The following is a 12,796-nucleotide window of genomic DNA, read 5'->3' as shown; positions in this document are numbered from 1 at the left end:
GAAGTTTACTTGGTATTGTACTTTGGTTGTTTCCCACATCTCTAGTCATCAATTTTATATCTCAAGAGAAAATTAGAGTTTTGGTTAATTACTTAAGTTTATCATTGGAGTTTATTAATTGGAGACGGACTTAGGTGGATCCAAGTTGCTTGAGCTTGCAAAATTGGAGGGCGTAGAAACAAGTTCCAAGGTCTGTATCATTATGGTCACTCAAGTAGCATTTATCATCATCCAACTTTATTCACAAAGGCCAATGTCATTTAAGATCCAATTCATTTGTTAAGATTCAACTTCAAAGTTCAATTTATCTGAGCATTGTCAGAGCATGGTCAAATACATTATTATCCAAGTTTCTTCATCCAAATATTTCACCAAAGTCCATTTATGTTCATGACAAATCATCAAAAGTCAACATACAAGAATACACTTTTATAAATCCATATCCAATTGCACATTACACCATTTGAATACAAAAGTTATTTCTATTCTTGTAGCCAAGCCTTGGTTCCATCTCTTGTTCCATCTTCAAACCTCTTTTCGTCATCCATCATTTTCCATCTTCAATCCTCATAAACTCCTACTGCACCAGCAAAACAGAAATGGTGTTATCATGCATCCCTACACATCAGCATACATACACATCAAAAAGAAACCATTTGTGTTCACACCAGTTCAGAATGTACACAAATAAATCCAAACTGCACTAGTATAAAAGCCCTGCATAAACAATAAGAAAATCAGCATTCATTCACTATATTAAACCAAACCTTTCCTAACCACTTTTTAAACCAATTAACACTCAACCCTATAACAGAAATACTAACTGTTAACCAACTCATAACTGTCACCATCAATTCACTAACTAACTCTAACCATCTCAGCCCTCCATCCATAACTAACCCCTAACCGAAAATCCAAACAAAACTTCCCTAACTTCTCTAACAGAATTTCCACATACCAAACTAAAAACAGTTCCAACTATCAATAACCGCATATAACTAACCTGTTTCATTACTCACCTATAACTAACTCAAACAGAATCAGTTACTCATTCTAACAAACTCTAACAGAATATGCTAACTAACCAACAGCTCCATAACAAACTAACTGAAAGTGAACAGAATCATTGAGAATTATTCAGCAGGAGAAGGTTCAGAATGTGACAGAAAAAGTCAAGGGACTTACCTCTATATAATCATCATCTTCTGCAGTGCTTCAGGTTTCAACCATTTTCTTCAATTCCTCCATAACTCTCCACCATCTTTACCTTCTCTCCACCATTCTTCCTTCTGGACTTTCACTCTCAATTCACTATCTCCGCACCATTTCCATCTTCATCATTCATCAAAGTTCAACTCTCCATCATCTTCATCGCTTCACACTCCAATTTCCATCTTCTTCCCCTCAAAATCTCTAAACCTTCACTCTCAAAAACCCTATCTTCTTTAATCTTCATCACCTCATCAACCTACAAATCCTCCACTGGTTTTTCAATCTGCATCAGCTTCTTCACGACTTCACTTCACTCCATCATTCTGCACAACTCAATCTTCATCATTCACAAACCATCACCACCTTCATCATTCAATCAAACCTCCAATCACCATAGCCAAACACATCAACAACCTTCAATCCTCATTCATCGAAGCTTCTTCCATCTCCTTCAATATCCAATCCTCAATCCTTCAATCACCTCAATTAGTCAACAAAATCGTCAGAAAAAAGGCTAACAGAAACGAGAGGGCAGAAACGAGAGCTTGTTCATGGCGTTGGCCGGAGTTTTGATCGGAGACGGTGAGACTCTCCGCGCGTCGTTCATGAAGAGGAAGAGTGCGAGGCAATCGATGATGATGAGGCGGAGGATCTGAATCGGAGACGAAGAGACGAGAGAATTGTTGTCTCGCGGTTGTTTCGTGACGGCGATAGAGAGTTTGATGGTTGTTTCGTGACGGCGATAGAGAGTTTGATCGGAGAAGAAGGGCAGAATCACCGCCGCCGCTTCATCTTGCTCGTGAGAGGAGAAGAGTTCTTTGCCGAGATTGAGGGTGCGAAGAGAGATATTGAGTGGTGTCGTTGGTGGATGGCCGATCGGAGAGGGTGAATTTCTCCGGCGCCGCTCAGGTGCGCCATTCGCGAGAGTGAGAGACGAGTAGGGAAGGGGGAACGACGCAAGGTTCTAACCCTAATCCCTTTTCTTTTTTCATTTCAATTTATTTTTCTTTTTCATTTCAATTTGTTTTCTATTATTAATTAACAGAATGAATTAATTAAGTTAATGGAGAATGTTAACAGAAATTCAGTCTCTGATTTAATGTCATTAATTGTTGATTAAAGTTGTGATAATTTGGACTAATCTGAATACTAATAAACTCTATTGGGCCGTAACTGCTAGCACACACCCCTGGCCCATTGTCTTCATTTTTGACATAAGAGAAAACTGTCACAATAAAACTTCTTTGGGCCATACGAATTTTTCAGATTCACACCCCTCTGTTTACTTTGTTTCCATTAATATTTTTAGGTTCTATTAGTTTTCTTTGCCATTTCTTTTTAGTGAATAAAAACTGATTTTTTCCTATTAATTTTAAGACTTTAGTACATAGATTTTGACATATAAAAAAATAATCACAAAAACATTAGTTTTAGGCTATTTGCTTTTAGTCTTTTGCTTGTAATTCAATTTCTCCCATAAAAATCAATATAAAAAAAAAATAGTAGTATTTTATTTCATTTTGTACTATATTTTTGACTTGCTACTTCATGCTTGTGTATAATTTTGTGCCAATGTATCCTTACTCAATCTTATGACTTATAATCGTGACTTTACTTTCATGCCGCTTTTTTGCTCCTAACCATTAGGTAGAAACCATGACAACTTTAGGATTTAGAGGCTCCCATCATATTAGGCTAGTTGATCATTTTAGGCTAGTCTTCCTTCTTTTCTTTTCAACTTTTAAAATACTTAATAAATATCGATGAAGATCATACCGTTACTATATTTCATAGTAAGAAAGAAATGATTGAGGCGTAGGCCTTGATGTATGTTCTTTCCTACTTAGCGGAGAAGAAATGATTGAGGTGTGAAGCCTCGATGTATTTCTTAACTGTTGTTTAGAGAAACGATCGTGGTGTAGGCCTCGATGTGCATTCTCTAAATATTCACAAAAGAACTCTTTTTTTGTATCTCCTTTACTTAGCGGAGAAGAAATGATTGAGGTGTGAAACCTCGATGTATTTCTTAACCGTTATTTAGAGAAACGATTGTGGCGTAGGCCTCGATGTGCTTTCTCTAAATATGCAAAACAAAACTCTTTTTGGTATGATTCAAGTCACAAATTAATTTCCCTTAAAAGACACCCAACCAAAAACATTTCAAAATACTTAATAAAGGCTCAGAGCTAATCAAAGTGAGGAAGTGATGCGAAGCCTTGTAGTGGGTTTTCGTCCATCATGGAATTACACCTAAAAAACACAAACCAATCTTCTCTCTTCTCTCTCTTGCCTCCGAGGCATTCTTTCTCTTGCCTTCAGGGCATTCTTTCTCCTAATCGGACACGTTATTTCCGCTCCATTCCCAGCTTAAGACTCCAGAGGTCGAGCAGCGGAGTGCGAATGTAACTGTTCAGCTAAAAAACATAAAAACAAACAAAAACTAAAGCGCCGAACTACGGCGCTCTGATTCCTGAAAAGGATACGTAGGCATTGGGTCGCGGGGCCTAAGCGAGCACAACTATTTATAAACCTTATTTTCCCCGTGTTTCTTTTCTTTCATTTGCATGCATTCCCTTAGTAATTGAGCTTTAGATTTATACACCCTTAGAATAGAACAAACATGAGTGGATCCTGTGGAGTACCACAGACGTGAGGGGTGCTAATACCTTCCCCTCGCGTAACCGACTCCCGTACCCTATCTCTGGTCGCAAGACCTTATCCTTTCCTTATTCCAGGTTTTCTGATATTCCTTTCCCGCTTATGGGATAAATATATCGGTGGCGACTCTGTTCACATTTTCGCGAGCGTGCGACAGCTGGCGACTCTGCTGGGGACGTGATAGACCTGTGCTGGTCCGTTCTTAGCAAGTCGATCCTAGCCTTTGTTTGTTTCTTTTCTTTGGGTGTTTTTCTTTATTTGTTTATATGCTTACATCCTGTGTATATATGTTTGTATATCATGTTTATTCCTGTTTGCATGTCATATTTACTTTCCGCATGCATCTGGACTATATTATGGGTCCCCGTGGGGACCACATATTTTCTCTGTTTGCAGGTTGGGTGGGATGTTCTATGAGGTAAAAGGCCCAATGCCCAGGCCATGAGTGATACCTTAGGAACTAGGAATAGAGTGGCCATGACGGACAGAAGACGTATGTCTGATTGATCCGATCATGTATCCACGGGCAGAGCTTGGTTGAACGAGGCAATATCGTATGATTGCGCCTACTTTCAATCCTCTGTTGGCCTCTTGACCTACCATATACTAGATCCTACCTGTGAGAGGGGTTGGGAAATTTTGTTTTGCAGGAAAACAAGCCTCCATCCCACCCTATGCCCGTTCAGACTATCTATCATAATCAACGTCGAACCTCTGAATCTGGAGGGTTCGACCTTATGTGACTTATGCAAGGTTATCTATCAGAATCAACGTCGAACCTCTGAATCTGGAGGATTCGACCACCCTTGACTTATGCACAAGCTATTTATCCAGAAAGCAACGTCGAACCTCTGAATCTGGAGGATTCGACCAGTTCTTATTGTCCATGAGAAGATGTTATCTAAGAAGCCTTGATCCTTGATCCTGATTTATGATACATTTGCATCTTCATTAACATTTTTACATTCATGCATGTGCATTCATGGTTACCAATACTCTTACCTATTTCTCTCCATCAGATCAGTCAAGACGATTCCTCCACACCGATATCTGACAAGAGCTCACAGAAGAAGAATCATGGAGAACTATGAACAAGATCAAGCTGCCATTAGAGAAGAGATGGATCAAATGAAAACTAAGGTCGATGCTATCCTGGAAGCTATCCAAGCCTTGAGAACTGAAAGGGTTCCTGCTACACAAGAGATCCCCGTTGTTGGTAACCAAGCTGCTGCTAGCCAACTTGAGGTCGTTCCACCTTCTTCTACTCCACCTGAGTTCCAACCAAGGACTAATGCTACTCTTGGAATGCCATTTAGCTTCATGACTGCTGATACTCTTGGAGCTTTAAACCAAGGAGGATCCATGCCCATAACTTCTGGAGTGCCAACTATGACTGGGCCTGTTTTCCCATTTCCTGTGCCACCTTCTCAAACAGAGATTCCTATTCCTGCTTTCTGTGGTACTCGTTCTGCTAACCCAGAAATGCAAACAATACCAACTGCTGAAAGAGCTCGACACGTTGAGAAATCTGCTGAGAAGTACAAAATCCTTGAGGAAAGAATTCGAGCCATTGAAGGATTTAGTGCCTATGGGATGGATGCTGAGGATATGTGTCTAGTTCCTAATCTGGTTGTCCCTCCTAAGTTCAAGACTCCCGACTTCCAGAAGTACAAGGGTTTGAGCTGTCCGAAGAGCCATATCATCATGTATTGTCGTAAGATGGCTTCTCACATCCACAACGACTCATTGCTCATTCACTGCTTCCAAGATAGCTTATCTGGGGCATCTCTGAACTGGTATATGAATCTGGAGCGTAATAGAATCCGATCTTGGAAGGATTTGTCTGATGCTTTCCTCAAGCAATATCAGTATAACATTGACATGGCACCGACTAGGTTGCAACTTCAAAATCAAGTGCAAAGGACCAATGAGACATTCAAAGAGTATGCTCAGAGGTGGAGAGAAATGGCTGCTCAAGTGAATCCACCACTTTCTGAATCCGAACTGGTTGACATGTTCATGAACACTCTTCAAGGACATTACTATGAGAGAATGGTTGGTAGTGTTTCTTCTGGTTTCTCCGATCTAGTCAGGATTGGTGAAAGAATTGAGAATGGTTTGAAAATTGGTAAGATCCAGAATCCCGCCAATGCTGCTGCTGCAAACCAATATGGGTACAAGAAACCTCAGGGTAACTTTGTCAAGAAGAAAGAAGGCGAGACCAGTGCCACCTATGCTCAAGATCAAGCTCCTTGCTATCGAGTGGCCGCCACCGCCCCTCAAGCTTATGTGGCACCTGTTGGTCAACAACCTTGGGTCCCTTATCAACAATATGTCCAACAACAACAACAAGGTTTCCAACAACAAGGTTATCAGCAGAGACAAGGTCAACAGAGGCAGAATAGGCCTAAAAGGGTGTATGATCGTGTACCAATGACCTATAGCCAACTTCTCGCCGCCTTGCTTGATCAAAAACTGATTCAATTAGCTGAAGCGAGGCCTCCTCCTGATCCTCTCCCTCCAAATTACAAGATTAATGCCAAGTGTGAATTCCACTCTGGAGGATCTGGTCACACCACTGAAGAGTGCAGAGTTCTCAAAGACAAGGTTCAGGATCTGCTTGATGCAAAGGAGATTACATTCACACCTGCGGCACCTAATGTGGTCAACAATCCCATGCCACCTCACAATGGAGCTTCCACCAGTGGAACATGAAGACTTTTATGTTTGTCAGAAAACATTTCATTTGCATTAGAATAAGGCCAAACTTGCCATTGTATAGATTTCTTTAGTATTTTCAATTGTACTACTTTTGTTGTTATCAAGTACTATCCATTGTAAGAAACTCATTCTGTTTGAATAAATAAAAATGTAATATACATGTTTTTCTCAAATCATTTCATCTTTGTTATTATGTTCATTGATACTTCACTCATTTGTCTTAAGCAACTAAAAAAGGAGAATGATGAAAAATCAAAAACACATGAACTACTAACTGTACGCTTTTGGAACAAAGATCCTGCTGATGATGTACAGGCATTGTTTCGATTCCTAAACACCGGAGTTATAAGGGAGTGAAACCTTCGCAAACCCTTTTGAGCCTAAGGAGTAGTAGTTTCTTTTCAAAAAATATACAAAACCCTCAATCTTAACCAGGGGCAGGGTAGTCTTCAGTTAGCGCGACCGAGCGCTCAACTTTCAGGTATTCCATCAGAGGATCAATCATATCTCAGATCTCACAACAAAAAAGGAAGAGCACCATCCACAATGGATGTCTCCCGTTCTCTAAGAAAAAGGCAGTCACAACCTCTTCAAAAGTCATACAACTTGTTCCCGAACGAGACAAAGAATGATGAAAAGAATCATAAAAAAAAAAAAAAAAAAAAGAAAAAAAAAGAAAGAAACAATAGCCCGCTAAGTCAAAAGGAAAGAAAAGCTTTGAAGCAAATGACTTAGGCAAAAATTAGGGCATATCCCACTGGACAACGAAAACCAAATTCAAAAGAAACTGTTTGTCCAGGCAAAAGTTAGGGAAAACAAAAAGCAAAAGAAGAATCCTCCGAGGGACAAGTTGTTGTGACCATCAACGAAAGCACTGAAGAGTGACTGCCACCTCCATCAACGTCACAAAGGATCCTCATCCATCACAATCCTTCCTGAAAGGCGAATACTCGTGTCAAACTAGCTGAACGTAGGACTGGAGAACATCACGAAGAAGGGGTGGGTTAAGTAGAACTTGAGCCTTTATCCTTTGTTTCTTAAACCGTGAACCCGACCACGTTACAACCCTCAAAAGTCCTAATTGAAGCAGGGTTCGTTCCGAAAGCATACAAACTTTAAAATCATGTCAAACTGACTCCTAATGTTGCTTGTCACTTGTGTTAGTATCAGTACAACATTTTGACAAATAAAAACTTTTCTTTGAGACTAACATGTGCATTGCATTCTCATTATCTTTTTCAAAACAGATTTGTCTCTAATCAGAAAGTAAGTACTTGATACCAAGGAAAGTCCGACATTGAAGTTCCGCCGAGTAATCTTACAAAGGCAAAGGTTGGTCATCCACAAAGCAAATCTCTGAAGCACCCATCTGGTGGAAGAGTTCCTTTCAATCTGGGGCATTCATCCCTTCATCTACACTGGGGCAAACCATTACAAATCTCCATGATTCAAGAATATCAAAGTTCCATCTCAAAAGGTCATACAAGCTGGGGCAAGCTAGTGATAATTCATTTTTCCATCCCCAAGCAAGTGTCAGATATCAAGACCAGTGTCGAGGAGTCAAACTAAACACCTCACCTTCACAAGTTCTATCCTTCGAGCAACAACCTTTCCGCAAGGGCATTCTCCATCCACTCCTGGTATCTTGGAAACAATCATTCCATTCATAATCATACAATCATCATGCATATCATTGCATTTTCATTATCATTTCTCCCGCATGATCCAATCATCAACAAATCAGGGGCATCCACCCTACCTTGAATCAAGCTGAGTTCAGAACTCCACCGAATCTATTCCACATCAAAGCAGAAACCCTGAACAATCAATCAGTACACTACATATAGAATCCATAACATTGCATCTCCAGAAGTGCACAAATAAATCATACATTGCATATGAAACATAAGCCAAGTTACTCATCAGATGAGGTCCCTACAAGCAATCAATTGATAGTCCACTGGATCACTCAGAGTTACCATTGTGGTGTCATCTCCCAAAGTCAGTCATGTTCATCTTTCTTCAACCCAGAGTTGATTTTCCCTCCATATTTTAACCCCAAGTTAATTATCTCTTCCCACTCAACCCAGAGTTGACGGTTATCTCTTTTCTTTTCCCGCTCAACCCAGGGTTGACGCTTATCTTTTATTCAACCCAGAGTTGATCCCTTGTCTTTTCCCACTCAACCCAGAGTTGATGGTTATTCTTTATCCTTTTCCCCACTCAACCCAGAGTTGACGGTCACCTTTTATTCAACCCAGAGTTGATGTTTGTCTTTTATTCAACCCAGAGTTGATGCTTATCTTTTTCCCACTCAACCCAGAGTTGATGGTTGTCTTGTTTCTTCCCTCTCAACCCAGAGTTGATGGTTGTCCCTTATTCAATCCAGAATTGATTCCTTTCCCTCTCACCCAGAGTTGACGGTTATCTTTTGTCTTTCCCACTCAACCTAGAGTTGACGGTCATATTTCCTCCTTTTTCTCTCAACCCAGAGTTGACAGTTATCTTTTCTCTTTCCCACTCAACCCAGAGTTGACGGTTATCTCTTATTTGACCCAGAGTTAATCCTTTCCTTTCCCACTCAACCCAGAGTTGATGGTTATCCTTTGTCTTTTCCCATTCAACCCAGAGTTGACGGTTATCTTTTGTCCCTCCCTCTCACTCAGAGTTGACGGATATCTTTTATTCAATCCAGAATTGACTTCACTTTTCCCACTCAACCTAGAGTTGACGGTTATCTTTTGTCTTTTTCCTTCTCACCCAGAGTTGACGGATATTGCTCATTATCTTTTCTCCTTTCCCACTCAACCCAGAGTTGACGTTTGTCTTTTGTTCTCTTTCCCAATCAATCCAGAGTTGACGATCATCCTTTATTCAATCTAGAATTGACTTCTCCTTTTTCCCACTCAACCCAGAGTTGACGGTTATGTCGAATTGATTTCTCTTTCCCACTCAACCCAGAGTTGACGGTTATTTCTAATTGTTCATCCTTCCCCTTTCAACCCAGAGTTGAATTACTTTCTCTCAACCCAGAGTTGATGTCTATCTCTTGTTTTCAACCCAGAGTTGATATTCTTACTTTCTATCTCAACCCAGAGTTGATGCCTATATCTTGTCCCATTAATACTGATTTCCCTTTCTATTCCCAACCCAGATTTGATGTTTACATCTTGTCCAACCCAGAGTTGACTTCCCTTTATTCTTCGACCCAGAGTTGACCCACTATTCTTCTTCAACCCAGAGTTGAGTTCTATTTCATTTCTAACCCAGAGTTAATTTGTTCAATCCAGAATTGATACACTTTTCCTCAGTAGAGTTGACACCGTCTTTTCCCCAGTGGATCCTATCTCTCATCAAGCAAATTTTCAGGTTCACTTAGTATTTAATCCTCTTCTACCTCGAATGCTCGAAAGGCTAGCGCCAATCTCACCTTCAGGTTTAAGATGATTAAATAGGGGCAGCTGTTGCACCCCAAAATTTGCCCATCCAATTTTTCTACTAGCTAGCTTATTGTTCTTAACTTCATTTGCATTTTAGGTCATCTAACATATCATGCAATCTGGTTTATGATCAAGGATGTAGGTAATTAAGGTATCCATGGTCTCAAGGCCCCTCTTCATTCAAGGATGTCAAGCTACAACATCTTTATCAAAATTCCTTAAGAACATCAAGTGCATATTGTTTCATCGGGGATTAAAAGAAGTTTACTTGGTATTGTACTTTGGTTGTTTCCCACATCTCTAGTCATCAATTTTATATCTCAAGAGAAAATTAGAGTTTTGGTTAATTACTTAAGTTTATCATTGGAGTTTATTAATTGGAGACGGACTTAGGTGGATCCAAGTTGCTTGAGCTTGCAAAATTGGAGGGCGTAGAAACAAGTTCCAAGGTCTGTATCATTATGGTCACTCAAGTAGCATTTATCATCATCCAACTTTATTCACAAAGGCCAATGTCATTTAAGATCCAATTCATTTGTTAAGATTCAACTTCAAAGTTCAATTTATCTGAGCATTGTCAGAGCATGGTCAAATACATTATTATCCAAGTTTCTTCATCCAAATATTTCACCAAAGTCCATTTATGTTCATGACAAATCATCAAAAGTCAACATACAAGAATACACTTTTATAAATCCATATCCAATTGCACATTACACCATTTGAATACAAAAGTTATTTCTATTCTTGTAGCCAAGCCTTGGTTCCATCTCTTGTTCCATCTTCAAACCTCTTTTCGTCATCCATCATTTTCCATCTTCAATCCTCATAAACTCCTACTGCACCAGCAAAACAGAAATGGTGTTATCATGCATCCCTACACATCAGCATACATACACATCAAAAAGAAACCATTTGTGTTCACACCAGTTCAGAATGTACACAAATAAATCCAAACTGCACTAGTATAAAAGCCCTGCATAAACAATAAGAAAATCAGCATTCATTCACTATATTAAACCAAACCTTTCCTAACCACTTTTTAAACCAATTAACACTCAACCCTATAACAGAAATACTAACTGTTAACCAACTCATAACTGTCACCATCAATTCACTAACTAACTCTAACCATCTCAGCCCTCCATCCATAACTAACCCCTAACCGAAAATCCAAACAAAACTTCCCTAACTTCTCTAACAGAATTTCCACATACCAAACTAAAAACAGTTCCAACTATCAATAACCGCATATAACTAACCTGTTTCATTACTCACCTATAACTAACTCAAACAGAATCAGTTACTCATTCTAACAAACTCTAACAGAATATGCTAACTAACCAACAGCTCCATAACAAACTAACTGAAAGTGAACAGAATCATTGAGAATTATTCAGCAGGAGAAGGTTCAGAATGTGACAGAAAAAGTCAAGGGACTTACCTCTATATAATCATCATCTTCTGCAGTGCTTCAGGTTTCAACCATTTTCTTCAATTCCTCCATAACTCTCCACCATCTTTACCTTCTCTCCACCATTCTTCCTTCTGGACTTTCACTCTCAATTCACTATCTCCGCACCATTTCCATCTTCATCATTCATCAAAGTTCAACTCTCCATCATCTTCATCGCTTCACACTCCAATTTCCATCTTCTTCCCCTCAAAATCTCTAAACCTTCACTCTCAAAAACCCTATCTTCTTTAATCTTCATCACCTCATCAACCTACAAATCCTCCACTGGTTTTTCAATCTGCATCAGCTTCTTCACGACTTCACTTCACTCCATCATTCTGCACAACTCAATCTTCATCATTCACAAACCATCACCACCTTCATCATTCAATCAAACCTCCAATCACCATAGCCAAACACATCAACAACCTTCAATCCTCATTCATCGAAGCTTCTTCCATCTCCTTCAATATCCAATCCTCAATCCTTCAATCACCTCAATTAGTCAACAAAATCGTCAGAAAAAAGGCTAACAGAAACGAGAGGGCAGAAACGAGAGCTTGTTCATGGCGTTGGCCGGAGTTTTGATCGGAGACGGTGAGACTCTCCGCGCGTCGTTCATGAAGAGGAAGAGTGCGAGGCAATCGATGATGATGAGGCGGAGGATCTGAATCGGAGACGAAGAGACGAGAGAATTGTTGTCTCGCGGTTGTTTCGTGACGGCGATAGAGAGTTTGATGGTTGTTTCGTGACGGCGATAGAGAGTTTGATCGGAGAAGAAGGGCAGAATCACCGCCGCCGCTTCATCTTGCTCGTGAGAGGAGAAGAGTTCTTTGCCGAGATTGAGGGTGCGAAGAGAGATATTGAGTGGTGTCGTTGGTGGATGGCCGATCGGAGAGGGTGAATTTCTCCGGCGCCGCTCAGGTGCGCCATTCGCGAGAGTGAGAGACGAGTAGGGAAGGGGGAACGACGCAAGGTTCTAACCCTAATCCCTTTTCTTTTTTCATTTCAATTTATTTTTCTTTTTCATTTCAATTTGTTTTCTATTATTAATTAACAGAATGAATTAATTAAGTTAATGGAGAATGTTAACAGAAATTCAGTCTCTGATTTAATGTCATTAATTGTTGATTAAAGTTGTGATAATTTGGACTAATCTGAATACTAATAAACTCTATTGGGCCGTAACTGCTAGCACACACCCCTGGCCCATTGTCTTCATTTTTGACATAAGAGAAAACTGTCACAATAAAACTTCTTTGGGCCATACGAATTTTTCAGATTCACACCCCTCTGTTTACTTTGTTTC

The 12,796-nt window shown here is 39.8% G+C and overlaps 2 long non-coding RNA genes across 2 annotated transcripts; both read right to left on the bottom strand.

Annotated features, from left to right (window-relative positions):
- Positions 1–366: 366 nt before the first annotated feature.
- Positions 367–2,259, bottom strand: LOC131599281 (uncharacterized). The gene is made up of 2 exons (XR_009282689.1): positions 1,186–2,259; positions 367–618 (listed from the first exon to the last, which is right to left on the bottom strand). It is a non-coding gene; the product is annotated as an uncharacterized LOC131599281 (long non-coding RNA).
- An 8,397-nt stretch (positions 2,260–10,656) lies between these two features.
- Positions 10,657–12,549, bottom strand: LOC131599280 (uncharacterized). The gene is made up of 2 exons (XR_009282688.1): positions 11,476–12,549; positions 10,657–10,908 (listed from the first exon to the last, which is right to left on the bottom strand). It is a non-coding gene; the product is annotated as an uncharacterized LOC131599280 (long non-coding RNA).
- Positions 12,550–12,796: the final 247 nt, after the last annotated feature.

The sequence above is a fragment of the Vicia villosa genome, linkage group LG4, assembly GCF_029867415.1.
Source record: "Vicia villosa cultivar HV-30 ecotype Madison, WI linkage group LG4, Vvil1.0, whole genome shotgun sequence".
Classification (NCBI taxonomy): domain Eukaryota; kingdom Viridiplantae; phylum Streptophyta; class Magnoliopsida; order Fabales; family Fabaceae; genus Vicia; species Vicia villosa.
This window is presented reverse-complemented; position numbering and strand designations above follow the sequence as displayed.